Raw genomic sequence first — 16,067 nt, forward strand, 5'->3', positions numbered from 1 at the left:
ATTTTAAATGTGGTATTTACTACGAAAAACCCATACATTCATGTCCAAACAAATGAGACTGACCTTTTTCTGGTGCACTGAGAATGTCTTCACACAAGACCCGTTTCCTGCTATCCTTGGCTGCAATCAAAACCTCGTCCTGGCTTCCAGTAATGTTCTCCTCTGAAACTAGCTCGTATAGCTCTCGTTTCCTGCTTCTGTCCTGATGCTGTGTTCTACCTTTTTCGAAACTGCAATCAGCTACCGGGAACTCTTGGCTCAAGGAGGTTCTTTTACTCTCAACCTGGCCTACCTCTCGTTCTACGATAGATACTCCACACTCACGGAACTACACCGGCTTTCTCACTCTCCGTACACTACCGTCTACTACTCGACTTCACTTCTCGACAGCTCAAAACATTCTGATCTCTATTTGTCATTCATTCCCCTACTTTCTAAATATCCCTTCCAGATTCACAAATCAAAATTCCACCACCAACTCTCATTCGCAGTATTCCTCAAAACCAATTTTTAAACTTTCTAAATATGCTTAATGTATTTCAAAGAAAATAGTTAATTCCCATTCTAAAATTACTTTCTATTATATACAAATTTTAATGACCTATTCTCTATTTCCACTTAGTCTTATTTAGCATCGGCTAATGATCGATCCTTCCGCGAACAACGATAATGACCTATTAACGATTTCACTTGAGTCTTATTTAATCACTTCTTAAATTAAATATAACAATTTGTTGTATACAGGTTGTTCTAAATTTATATGCCCGTGGTTGAGAAAATTGAAAATATTTTATATTAAATTGAATTTTGTCTATAATTATCAAATTTTAATTTTCATATCAAATAGAAATATAACAAATCCCCGCCTTGTATTCGATAAAATTTATCTGCATTTTTAAATAAATTTTCTCGAGGCAAAACCAACTCCCTGTATATTTCCTTACTTTAATCTACGTCTTATACCCCTTCTTCTTGTATTACTCTAATTAGTCCCACCTGTAGAGTAATTGTTTCCTTATTTTCAGTGTCCTCATCCTGTGTTAGAGTGTCGGCTATTATGTTGTCTCTCCCTTTTTCCCATATCAATCTTCTGTCTTTTTCCTCAGATTTTTCACATACTTTTACCGTGTATTCTGCATCCTCGTTTTCATATGCCTCCTCTTCAAATGCCCCTGTTTCGATCATATCTTTTTCGCTTTCATTTGTTAGCTTTATTTCTTCTTCTCCTGAGCTCATCTCTTCTTTTGAGGAATCCCAGTTTTCTTTTGCTTTTGATACTCTCAATTTTTCTTCTTCTGGGCTCAACTCTTCTTTTGAGGAGCCACAGGTTTCATTTTCTTTTGTCTTTTTCTGACTTTTTCTCCCTTTTCTTCTTTGTCCTTGCTTCGTTGCCAAATTCATTTCCACTGTTTGTTCTTTACCTGATTCGTCCGTATTTTGTTTCTCCTGTTCCTTGTCCTGTTCTTCTTCTTTTTCTTCTGTTAGATTCATCGTATTATTTTTAAAATCTATCACTACATGTTTTTCTGCCAATTCGTCAACTCCTACTATCATGTCATGTGACATGTTTGGCATTATTACACATTGTAGTGCATACATCTTCTTACCCAGTCGTACTATTACTCGTATGCCTTCATTTATAGTTGCCAATGTCCGTTTGTTTGCGCCCACTAAATTTACCCTAGGTATTTTGTAAATTAAATTTGTTAAGTTAACTTCTTCTATTAGTTTTCTGTTGACCAATGTTATTTCAGATCCAGTGTCTATCATAATTTTAATTGGTTTCTCGTTGATAAATCCATCCACAAATTTTAAATTAACTCCATTTTTATTTTCGTTGTTTCTTGCCAATTTAATAAACTCCTTGGGGTTACAAAAGATTCCTGTTTGATTTTTGGTTTTTAGTGAGCGCCGTCGTGAAAAGACGCCGGTTGCTCATCGTTGTTTATATTTTCGTCATAATGTCTCTCTCCGTCATATTCATCTGTCTGGGTATTATTTACTTCTCTTCTATTTTCTCTTGGTCTGTCGGATCTGTTTCGGTTTTCTCGATATCCCTGTTCATTTTGTCTACCATTATTTCTGTTTTCTTGATTTGCGAGTGTGGTGTTTCTATTCTGGTATTCTCGATTTCTGTCCTCATTCCATTGCCTATTTCTTTGTTCATAAATTCCTCTTCCGTTGTCTCTATTTTCGTTTTCCCTTCTGGGATTGAAATCTCGTCTTGTATAGTCCCTCCTATTTTGATTTCTATCTCTGTAATCTTGTGTTTCTCGGGGCCTGTAATCTTCTCGCGACCTTCTTGATTTTCTTTCTCTTATACGTGATTCTCTTATTTGTAGGAATTGGCATAAACTATCTATGTCTTTGTAGTTTTGCAATGTGATATGGTCTTCCAGCGTTTCTTCGAAATGTCTTGCAATCAGTTCGACTAATTGTTCCGATGAGTAATTATATTGTAAATGTTTTGCGTTATAGTAAATTTGTAATGCATATGTCCTTTCTGATATACCCATCCTATCATTGTATTTCCCATTTTGCAATTCCTTGTTAATTTCCAATTGTTGGACTTTTCCCCAGAAATAATTCAAAAATTTTTGTTCAAATTGTTGCCAATTGCTGAATTCTTCTTCTTTACTATCGAACCATAGGCTTGCTTCATATTTGAGATGGTTTCTGATAGTTTCTTTTGCTGTTTCGAAATTTCCGATGTGCTGTATTTTCTTTTTCAGGCTATTTATGAACGGCACTGGGTGTAATCTTCTTACATCCCCGCCAAACCTTATCTTCACGTCATCTGTGCTATGTATAACCATTTCTCTTCTTTCTCCTACATTTTGTTGAATATTGATTTCCGCCGTCTTTCTTTCCATTTCTTCTCTGATTGCTTGAATAACGTTTTGCAACTTGTTTTCCAAACTTTCCATTTCTTTTTTCTGGCAATTCGTTATTTCCTTTATTTTGCTTTTGATTTCTTTAATCTCTGTCTCTTGTTGTCTCATATCGTTCTTGATTATTGTCAAACATCCTTTTACTTCCTTTTCATACTTTCCTATGCGTTCCTCCATTTTCTTGTTGTTCTCTTCTATTGCTTGTTTCATTTTTTGTTGTGTTTCATCCATTTTTTGATCCAATTTTTGTTGTGTTTCATCCATTTTTTGTTGTGTTTCATCTATTTTTTGATCCACTTTATCCATTTTCTTTGATGTTTCTTCCTGATTTTTATCCATTTTTTGTTGTGTTTCATCCATTTTCTGTTCCATTCTTTGTGACTGGAGTTGCATCATTTGTAATATTTTATCTATTCCTGATAATTCTTGCTGTTCTGATGCCATGATTGTCTTGTCTAAAATATCTTCCTGGCCTGAATTATTCTCTTGATTTGAATGTTCTTTTTGTTTTTTGTTGTCGTTGCTTTGGCTTCTTGTCACAGACATTTGTTTTCAAGAAGTACTGTCCCCGCCAAATATGAAATTTTACTAGTATGTTACCAAGACGACTTTTTCTCACCCAAATATTATAAATTGTCAATAAATATATCAAATGTAAATATCGTAAAAATAAAATATTAAATCAGTTATGTAAAATTTGTACCTAAAGAGATCTAAAATTTTATGTTATCAAATGTAAGTATCTCACTTTTTACCACAGGCATATAAATTTTCAAATACCGGCTTTACTCTTTCTATCCTTCAAATTTGCCACTAGAAATACTTTCAAAATGCTTTCCACGTTGGACGACAGTTGTTGTGATCTTGATTATTGATATGAGATAATATTTTCATATGTCATTTAATTTAATCAATGCATTAATAATAATCTAATTAATTTACCAGATCACATATCAATATGTTTTCAATCTCAGGGCTTTTTATAAAATTAATTACTTACATACGTGGCTTCTAAGTATTTCTTAATGGTTCCTAATCGGGATAGGAAAGAAAAGAGTAAAATAATAACACATATGGGTTACAATTGTAATCAAAATATTGTTTATTTTATTTAAATGGCAATCACTGCTTAATATTTGCTATATCTTATTATTCTTAAACATAACATTTACACATGGGAATCTTATTTCCTTTTGATTTCCAATTGAAAGTTTTTATTAACATTTAACTATTATGATTTATTAGCAACAATTCTATTTAAGTTTGATGAAGCTTTTCTGATATTATTGATTATGTTTCTTCAATTTTAAATGTGGTATTTACTACGAAAAACCCATACATTCATGTCCAAACAAATGAGACTGACCTTTTTCTGGTGCACTGAGAATATCTTCACACAAGACCCGTTTCCTGCTATCCTTGGCTGCAATCAAAACCTCGTCCTGGCTTCCAGTAATGTTCTCCTCTGAAACTAGCTCGTATAGCTCTCGTTTCCTGCTTCTGTCGTGATGCTGTGTTCTACCTTTTTCGAAACTGCAATCAGCTACCGGGAACTCTTGGCTCAAGGAGGTTCTTTTACTCTCAACCTGGCCTACCTCTCGTTCTACGATAGATACTCCACACTCACGGAACTACACCGGCTTTCTCACTCTCCGTACACTACCGTCTACTACTCGACTTCACTTCTCGACAGCTCAAAACATTCTGATTTCTATTTGTCATTCATTCCCCTACTTTCTAAATATCCCTTCCAGATTCACAAATCAAAATTCCACCACCAACTCTCATTCGCAGTATTCCTCAAAACCAATTTTTAAACTTTCTAAATATGCTTAATGGATTTCAAAGAAAATAGTTAATTCCCATTCTAAAATTACTTTCTATTATATACAAATTTTAATGACCTATTCTCTATTTCCACTTAGTCTTATTTAGCATCGGCTAATGATCGATCCTTCCGCGAACAACGATAATGACCTATTAACGATTTCACTTGAGTCTTATTTAATCACTTCTTAAATTAAATATAACAATTTGTTGTATACAGGTTGTTCTAAATTTATATGCCCGTGGTTGAGAAAATTGAAAATATTTTATATTAAATTGAATTTTGTCTATAATTATCAAATTTTAATTTTCATATCAAATAGAAATATAACAATACATATAACAAATTTTCCTTAGAATTTGTCTCTTTATCTGTTTGTGGGATTATTTTCCTTCTTCTTCTTCAAGTGCCATCTCCTCGACGGAGGTCGGCAATCATCATAGCTATTCGGACTTTAGAGACGACTGCTCTGAAAAGTTCATTTGATGTACATCCGTACCATTCTCTTAGGTTGCGCAGCCACGATATTCTGCGTCTCCTTATATTTCTTTTTACTTGAATCTTTCCCTGCATAATGAGTTGTAGCAAGTTGTATCTATCTCCACGTGTAATATGTCCGAGATATTCCAATTTTCTGGTTTTGATTGTATTTAAGACTTCCATTATTATTTTAATTATTCCCCCAGAGTAAAAGACTAGATTTAAGACTTCCATTATTATTTTAATTATTACACATCCACCCCCAAAGTAAAAGGGCAAGTTGGCACTATTTCACTCTTGTTTATTGAGGTATCGTCTAATCATTCACCAATATTCGTGAAAATCGATGGTGGTTGACTGAAATAGAAGGTAATATTTGATTTTTACCTTCAGTGACGACTTATTGCAATTCAATAAGAAATGTAAGTACTTTGTAAGCTCATAAATAAATAGTAAACGATATGTAGTCACAAAATAATTAATTTTTTAAAATTTAAGTACAATTCTCTCGTAAGCCGGGAAGATGGGGAGGTTTTCTTGCGAAGGGGTTGCAGCTCAAAAATCGAAATGCGCGCATTTTAACAGTTTATTCTTAGAATTTATACAAACTAAAGACTATACGAATAAACAGACTATACGAATTATACCCTCGATTCGATATATTTTAATTTTTCTCGACATTTTTCTCTTGACTTGAATCAATTAAAGTGTTGTTCGAGGGTTAAGGGGACAAGCTCAAAAATCTAAACTATATCACTTCGAAAGCACATAAGTGGCTAGTAATTCCGCCGCAAAGATAAATTCAATATCTCTATTTTTAAGTAGTGGGAGGGAGGCTGCGTCAGCCCCCAGCCCCCACAAAAATACTAAATTTCTGCCCAGTGTAACGAGCCCGAAATTTTTAATCTACGGTATATGAAATCTCATAAATAGCTCGTAATTTAGCGCTATCTGTATTTTAATCTCATGAAGGTGGGGCGAAGAATATGGACTATCTTTAAACATAAAGAAAACTAAATTTATGGTAATATCGAAATCAACAAGAAATGTCCAGAATTTCTATTTACACAATGAAATTGTCGATCGAGTTAGCAAATACAAATATTTAGGCACTTTTGTAAATGAATACAACGATAGCTCAGCAGAAATCAAAATAAGAATAGAAAAAGCCAGATCCATATTCACTAAAATGAAGAGAGTGTTCTGTGGAAGAGATTTGAGCCTCGAAATGAAACTTCGCCTGATGAGATGTTACGTACTTTCTGTGCTGTTCTACGGAATGGAGTCATGGACGCTGAAAAAGATTGATATAAAAAAATTGGAGGCATTTGAACTGTGGATGTATCGCAGAATCTTGACAATATCATGGACGGAGAGAGTCACAAACGTCGAGGTTTTGAGAAGAATGAATAAAGAAAAGGAAGTCATATTTACGATCAAAAAACGAAAACTGCAATACTTGGGACACATTACAAAAGGCGAAAGATATGAAATGCTTCGAATAATTATGCAGGGGAATATAGCAGGAAAAAGATCCATAGGAAGAAGACGAAACTCCTGGCTAAAGAATCTACGGGAATGATATAGCTGTAGCAACAACGAATTGTTTCGGTCAGCAGTTTCGAAAATACGTATTGCCCTGATGATCGCCAACCTTCGGAACGAAGATGGCACTTGAAGAAGAAGAAGAAGGTGGGGGCCAGCTCAACAAGGGTGAAATAGAAAGAGGTTTTTTTACACATTTTTTTAATTTAGAAAAACATTTAATAATAAATATATAGTTTTCATACCGTTTAATAACAGTATAATAAATAGTGATGATGATGATGAATATAAAAATACATGAATATAATGATGTAGAAATTTCAATAAATATTTTTGTGAATTTAGCATAAAATAAATTAAATACTTTCAATACAAAGATTGCTGAGTTTTTTACTTTTATGCATTAAAAGCATAAAAGCATATTTTAGTGCATATTTCAATTGTTTTTTGTGCATATTTGCATGCATATTTTAGGGTTTTTTAAGTGCATATTTCCCGAGCTCTAGTTATAAGTATATGAAATTATGTGGCTAACGATTCAACAACACGGCCAGAAAGTAATAAAACAAAAACAAATAATTGAATTAATAATTTAGTTTAACAATGAAATGGCTATTTCACCCTTTTTGGTCGATTTGAGGTTAAAAACAGTGAAGAAGATGAAACTGTGAATAAAATTTAATCAAAGAGCACAAATTGTAATAAACAACGAACCGAGTGGAGAAATTGAAATCAAGAGAAGAGTTAGACAGGAATGTAAAATATATCTTCATTACTAAATGAAACCATTTTTGAAGAAGCATTACTATCTCAAAGTGGAGGAATAATAATTCACAGAAGATTTAGTATTATAAGGCCACGTTCAGAGTGGACGAGCAAAGAGCAAAGAGCAAAGAGCAAAGAGCAAAAAGTGCACGTTCAAAGTGGACGAGCAAAGAGCAAAGAAGTGCTAATAGCGGGTAGTTACGCTAGACGAGAGTTTAGTTCTTTTCCACTCGGCAGTATGGATAGGAGCGGTAGGATATTTGCTCTTTACTCTCCAGTAGTCCATGTAGTGAGGCCGCTCCCGTCTGAAAAAATTTCCGATTCGGTCTCTTTGTGGATTCCTATTTAAAAATATTTTAAAATTTCCTTTAAACAAATCTGAAGGGTGCCGGGCGGAATTTTTGGGCAGAAATTGTTTAAACAATTTTTGAAACAAATACAAAAGATCACGTTTTTTGCTCTGGAACATATATTTTTAAGTTTTGTGGGTCATTCTAAACAACAAAAGTATCTTGTAAATGTTCTCAAAAATTGACAGTTTTCGAGTTATAGGCAATTTAAAATCTGAAAAATGCGAAAATACGCATTTTCGAGGCCTAAAAACTCATATTTAAATTAGTATTTTTGAGGTTGCCAGATACTTAAATTGAAGTTTAAACATTGAGCTTCAAGACTCTGAAGAGTGATCGCGTCTAACCTTAATTTATACCGTTGTTTTTTAATTGTTAAAGATGCGTGTTTATCCGATTTTTTTGCCGGTGCGGCGCGTTCTATTTCAAAAATCTCCTATTTTCCTCCGAAAATTATTTTTTCTAGATTTTTTGGGATTTTCTAAATAAAATAAGTTTCTTGACATTTTTCTCAAAAGTTAACAGTTTTAAAGTTATAAGCGATTTAAAATCCAAAAATGAGTTTTTTATTAACTTATAACTTTAAAACTATTAACTTTTGAGAAAAATGTCAAGAAACTTATTTTATTTAGAATGTCCCAAAAAATCTAGACAAAATAATTTTCGGAGGAAATAGGAGATTTTTGAAATAGAGCGCGCCGCACCGGCAAAAAAATCGGATAACAATTAAAAAACAACGGTATAAATTAAGGTTAGACGCGATCACTCTTCAGAATCGAAGCTGAATGTTTAATCATCAATTTAAGTATCTGGCAACCTCAAAAATACTAATTGAAATATGAATTTTTAAGCCTCGAAAATGCGTATTTTCGCATTTTCAGATTTTAAATCGCCTATAACTCGAACACTATTAATTTTTGGGAAAAATTACAAAATACCTTTTTTGTTTAAAATAACCCAAAAAACCTAAAAATATAATGTTCCGGTGCAAAAAAACGTAATCTTTTGTATTTGTTTAAAAATAGTTATTTATGAAACAGTTCGTGAAGTATGCTTTTTGCGAACGCACGGGATATTTAGAGCACGAGCGACAGCGGAGCGAGTGCTATACATCGCTTAAGTTCGCAAAAAGTACTTCACGCACAGTTTCATACAATATTTTATCTACTCTACCATAAACAAATAAAAAAACTGTAACTCTTCGTCACTGGAATTCATTTCTATTCTACAATTTTTAGAACTTTGAAATTTAAAAATTTTAACTTCTTTCAAACCACAAAACTGTAAAAACTTTTGTCGTAATTTATTGCTCATTATGTCATCACCATGACAACGCCAAAGTTAAGGATATTTGATTATATGAAAGTGTGTTAAAAACAGTGCGAAAAAGTAAGTCCCATTTAAAATACATTATTACTTCACGCTCACTTTAAACACTTCACGCACTGCTATCTAGAATGAAAGTTTTCACAAACTAAAAACTTACACATAATATAATATAGAGTAGATAAAATTGTTTAAACAATTTCTGCCCAAAAATTCCGCCCAGTGCTCTTCAGATTTGTTTAAAGGGGACATTTTTGAATAGGAATTGACAAAGAAACCGAATCAAAAATTTTTTCAGACGGGAGCGGTCTCACCACATGGACAAAAGAGTGCGAGCGGAGAAATCAAACTTGTTTGGTTTCGCCGCTTTGCTCTTTGCTAGCACTCTGTGTACCTCCATTTCCCAGTATGAGTTTGATTTCTCCGCTTTGCTCTTTGCTCTTTGCTCTTTGCTCGTCCACTCTGAACGCGGCCTTATGCAGATAACTATACCGAACAACTGCAATTAAGTAGTACTAAATATTACAAACAGTTTCTGGAGAAAATAAGAACTGAAAAATAAATATAAAGAAGACCAAATACATGGCATTTGGCCACAATATAATTAACTAAAAAACAAAATATACAAACAATTATGCATAATGACAAATATACCGATAAAAAAGGTTAATAAATAAAAATACTTAAGAACCTGAATTTTAGGCAATAATGATCAGACAACTAAAATGGGGTATTCCCATGTCGGCTCACTATAATCCTTTAGCCCTTTATGATACCCCAGGTACATTTTAAAACGCCCCAGGTCGGCTCGAAGATTAACAGGTAGGTATTGTTACCCCTAGTAGGTATAATAATAATTTTATCTGAATCGAATTACAACTATGTAGTATAAACCATAATCATAATCATGATCCAGAATCAGAAAACCTATTAGAAAGAAAAGTCTTAAGTCACGGGATAAAACGAAAGGCTGAAGATGACTTATTTGAAAAACCTTCCAAATTAATTAGAAAAAAACTAAATAATAAAGATAATAATTTAACGAATTTGACAACAAATATTGTGCAAAAAAATCTGTATTGTGCTCGTCGGAAGTTACAACCAGCTTTATAGTGGAGTCAATGAAGGTTTTCACCTCCGATTTCGTTGAACCTCCATCGATTTTCATGAAAATTGGTAAGTATGTAGAGGATACCTCAAGAAACAAAGGTGACATGGTGCCTTGCGCTTATAAATGGTGACCTTATAAAAGTGATGACTTTCAACCGTAAAATATTTTATAACAGCTGTGTGTTTAACAGTACTAATTTGTACTTACATAAATAAATTACAATAAAATTTTGGTATTGAACAGTTTTATTCATGAAATAATCGCAACAAATTGCACTCGAACTCTAAAATTAATATAGAATTTTTACCCTCGTGAAACTTTGACATAATTTCACTCGCCTTCGGCTCGTGAAATTAAAACTGTCAAAGTGTCACTCGGGAAAAATTCAATAATTTTAGAGCTCTTGTGCAATTACTACTGATTATTTCATTCATAGGAGATTCTGACCAATAGAAAGCTACAGAAATCTGAATTAAATCGATAATTTTTGATAATCTCCCGTCGTTAAGTATATTACGTCAGATGCCCTTCGTTGCTACGAAAAAAATATATTCAGTGACATTAATTACAATTAATGTTTTAAAAATTATAAAAGTGATGACTTTCAATCGTCAAATATTTATAAAAACTGTGTGTTTAATGGTATTTACATAAATAAATTACAATAAAATTTTGGTTTTGAACAGTTTTATTCATGAAATAATCGCAACAAATTGCACTCGACCTCTGAAATTAATATAGAATTTTTGCTCTCGTGACACTATGACATAATTTCACTCGCCTTGGGCTCGTGAAATTACAACTGTAAAAGTGTCACTCGGGAAAAATTCAATAATTTCAGAGCTCTTGTGCAATTACTACTGATTATTTCATTCATAGGAGATTCTGACCAATAGAAAGCTACAGAAATCTGAATTAAATCGATAATTTTTGGTAATCTCCCGTCGTTAAGTATATTACGTCAGATGCCCTTCGTTGCTACGAAAAAAATGCATTCAGTGACATTAATGACAATAATTAATGTTTTAAAAATTATAAAAGTGATGACTTTCAATCGTCAAATATTTATAAAAACTGTGTGTTTAATGGTATTTACATAAATAAATTACAATAAAATTTTGGTTTTGAACAGTTTTATTCATGAAATAATCGCGACAAATTGCACTCGACCTCTGAAATTAATATAGAATTTTTGCTCTCGTGACACTTTGACATAATTTCACTCGCCTTCGGCTCGTGAAATTAAAACTGTCAAAATGTCACTCGGGAAAAATTCAATAATTTCAGAGCTCTTGTGCAATTACTACTGATAATAATATAGCAATAATTGGAGACGTTTACAATAACTGGGGCAATCAGCGTGAACGGTCATTAAATATAAATAGTAAACACATACACCTACCTTGGTGCGAACGTCAATGAACATTGGAAACATTCCCTAGAAATAAAATGTATGATAGAGAAAGCAATATATGCTTTTTAAAAAACGGTTAAGCTATTCAAATGTTGTGACTTATCAATACCCATAAAAATCAGGATACTGCAATATTACTATATCTTTCTATCTTTCCGTACTAACACCAGCTGCAAGTAAATTAAGGCTTTCGAAATATGGCTTTCTCGTCGAATCCTGAAGATATCTTATATCGACCACGTTACTAATCAGGGTACCTTACTACAGTTGAGTCCGCGAGTCTTTACCCGTGCGTCATCACTTAAAGCATACGAAATAAGTCGGTAATCTATTTCACGCAACAACAACTGACAGAAAGTGGCTACTGTTCCGATTACGGGTTTTATTATAAAATTTGACGTTATCAAATATATAGAATGTCAAATGTAAGTTTTGCTTCAAAATTTTTGAGCAGAATTAGAGCTACATTTGAAGTAGCTTAATAAATTCTTTTATTATTATTGATTAATAAATAAATAAACAATTTATAAAAAATTCCAATAACATATTTTATTTTTGTTATTTTATTCACTTTGACGGAAATCTAAACACAGTCATTTCTTTACTGTGTGAATGACGTTAGCTTTGTATGTTTTAAATATTAATTGCCTAAATATACAGGGTGTAACAAAAATACAGGTCATAAATTAAATCACATATTCTGGGATCAAAAATAGTTCGAATGAACCTAACTTACCTTAGTACAAATATGCACACAAAAAAAGTTATAGCCCTTTGAAGTTACAAAATGAAAATCGATTTTTTCGAATATATCGAAAACTATTAGAGATTTTTTATTGAAAATGGATAAGTGGCATTCTTATGGCAGGAGCATCTTAAAGAAAAATTATAGTGAAATTTGTGCTCCCCTTAAAAATTTTATGGGGGTTTTGTTCTCTTAAACCCCCCAAACTTTTCTGTACGTTCCAATTAAATTATTATTGTGGTACCATTAGTTGAATTCAATGTTTTTAAAACTGTTTTGGCTCTCAGTATTTTTTCGATAAGGCAGTTTTTATCGAGTTGAGGCTTATTTTTCAATATGTTTACATAAAAATTTTATGGGGGTTTTGTTCTTTTAAACCCCCCAAATGTTTGTGTACGTTCCAATTAAAATATTACTGCTGTACCATTAGTTAAACAAAATGTTTTTAAAACTTTTTTGCCTCTTTGTATTTTTTCGAGAAGGCAACTTTTATCGAGATATGACTTCTTTTTTAATACGGTTCAAAATATACCTAAAAATGTAAATCATACATAAATTTTTATATTATTACCAAGTCTCCATAATCGTACTTAACCATATACAAATATGTGGTGGATTTGACAAATATTCAAAATATCTCGATAAAAACTGACTTTTAGAAAAAGTACTAAGAGCCAAAAAGGTTTAAAAAATATTTTGTTTAAGTAATGGTACCACAATAATAATTTAATTGGAACGTACACAAAAGTTTGGGGGGCTTAAAGGAACTAAACCCCCATAAAATTTTTATAGGGTGTCCAAATTTCACTATAATTTTTTATTAAGATGCTACTGTCATAAGAATGCCATATGTCCATTTTCAATAAAAAATCTTTAATAGTTTTCGATATATTGGAAAAAATCGATTTTCATTTTGTAACTTCAAAGGGTTGTAACTTTTTTTATATACACATTTGTACTAAGGTAAGTTAGGTTCAATCAAACCATTTTTGGTCCCAGAATATGTGATTCAATTTATGACCTGTATTTTCGTTACACCCTGTAATTATTTACCTTAAAATTTCAAAGCCCAATATAAAATTAGTTGTGAAAACAACTGTTTGTGTAATATAAAGAAACTTCAAAACTCAAAAATTCGACAAAAACCGCAAAAAATTCAACTGACTGACAGCCACAAAATTAATCAAATCAGAAACGTCAAACAAATTGTGCTTAAAATATGAAAACATACCGAATCGTCTTTTTTTGTACCTATCTCTTTTCAATGCACTGAGTCTAGATGGTTCATAAAAATAACATGTGTTGTTACTTAATAACAAACGGCAGCTGGTTTGTCATGAGTTTCATCCATGGAAGAGAATGATGCTAGATAAAAAGTATGTGTTTTATCTCTTCAGGTATTAATGACGCACGGGTAAAGACTCGCGGACTCAACTGTAAACAGGGTGTTTTCTTGAGAATGCAAAAAAAAAGAGTTGCTTAACACAATAAAAATAGCCAGAATTGAATATCTCGAGTATCATGATTGAATCATGAGGAACGGCGAGAGATATAATAAAATAATAATAATAATAATGTTTATTGATTTCACAATTATGCTGCAACCAATATGGATTGCTCCAATTAATTTTAAAGGGAAAAGTAGAGGAACAGAGAGGCAAAAGATTTCTACGCTGAAAAATGTACGTACGTGGTTTAACCAAACAACCACAAATATTTTCAAATCAGCAGTGGGCAAAGTAGAGATTGCCATGCTAGTCGTTAAAATCCGAAATGGATTTTCACTACAAGAAGAAGCGTGGACGAGCAAAACTGGCGGCAAAAATACAGATGACGATGATGATAATGTGGCCTTTCAGAATTTATTTTTCAGCACTTTTTTTATTCAAATCTTCTTCTTCTTTTTGTATAGACCTGACTCTGCCTGTTTTACAATGTGCCTCTAGTAAGTTGTCATTCCATTGTTTTCGTGGTGTTTCAACTGATCGTTTTCCTATTGGGAAACTGTCTCTCGCTTTCCTTACTACCCTATTTGTTGTCATTTAGTTAATAGGGTCATTCTGTTCTATTCTTCTGTTTCTTACCCAGTTAACAATGTTGTCCACCTTTCATCTCCATCGTATACATCGCACTTCTAGCTCTGTCCTATAGAGACATACCATCGATTTTTCATATCCGCTGTTTTGAGCAATCTTTGTATCCTATCTGAATTGGGTCGTGTTTCTACCGCGTATGTCACTATTGGTCTGATGACTGTTTTGTAAATTCTGCCTTTAATTTCTTTTCCGATATGTTTACTTATCCATATTGTGTCATTCAGGCAACCTGCGGCTCTGTTTGCTCTATTCACTTGATCTTCCACTTCTGTTTCGAGCCTTCTTTAGCTAGATACTGTGATGCCTAGATATTCAAACTCCATCACTTTTTCTATTATCAGACCCTTCAGTTCCAATTTACATCTTATTGGATTTGCTGTTATAGCCACGCATTTTCTTTTTTTGGGGAAATTAGAATGTTATATTTTCTGACGGTTATGTTAAATTGGTGCAGCATACGTTGTAAATAATCTTCCCATTGAGGGATTAGTATTGGAATCGTATGCGTAGCAGATTATTTTAAGTTGTCGTTCTCCCATTTGGTGTCCTTTTTTAGTTCTTACTTTTTTTTCTTTATTTATCCATAATCAGGTTGAATAATAAAGGACTCAAGGAACTGATGTCGTTGAACGTTTAGCCAAGCTGAAATGGAATTGGGCAGGTCACATAGCGCGACTGAAAGACTCAAGATGGACCAGAAAACTAATTGACTGGCGCCCAAGAGAAGACAAACGCAGCAGAGGACGACCACCAACACGCTGGATGGACGACATTAACCGAATATCCAAGAAATGGCAACAGGAAGCACAGAACCGTGAAGAGTGGCGAAGAATGGGAGAGACCCATGTCCAGCAGTGGACGGAAGAGGTTGCATGATGATGATGATGATGAAGGAATCCCCCTGTCTTATCCCATTGTCAGCTTCAATTGGGTCAGTTAGTTCATTTTCTACTTTTACTTTATCGTGTTTTTCTGGCAGATGTTTTCGATCGTTTTAGTTATTTCTAAAGGTACCTGTCTTAAGTATAACAAATGGATAACGTCTGTTAATTTGACCCTGTCAAATACTTTTTTAAGGACCACGAAACATAAATATACCTGATTGATTTATTTTAACCAGTTCTCTTGAATTTGCCTCATTATAAATATAGCATCAGTGCATGATCCTTCCGACCTACAACCTTGTTTTTCTTCTGCTAATATTATAATTTAGATAAGAGATATTAGGATGCTTGATCGCAATATGGATATGATATTAATTTAAATAAGAGAGATATTGGGATGCTTGATTCAATTATTATGGTATTCTGCTTTGTTCTATTATTTTTTGTATTATATTTAATAGCTGTTTAGTCAGACGTTGAAAAATCTTGAAAGCTTTGAGATGTGGTGCTACCGCCGTATACTAAGAATAAGTTGGGTGGATAAAATTACAAATGAAGAAGTAATACGCAGAATAAATAACGAGCCAGAAGTTCTACTGAATATAAAAAAGAGAAAACTTGAATAGTTAGGC

This window comes from Diabrotica virgifera, chromosome 5, assembly GCF_917563875.1.
Source record: "Diabrotica virgifera virgifera chromosome 5, PGI_DIABVI_V3a".
Classification (NCBI taxonomy): Eukaryota; Metazoa; Arthropoda; class Insecta; order Coleoptera; family Chrysomelidae; genus Diabrotica; species Diabrotica virgifera.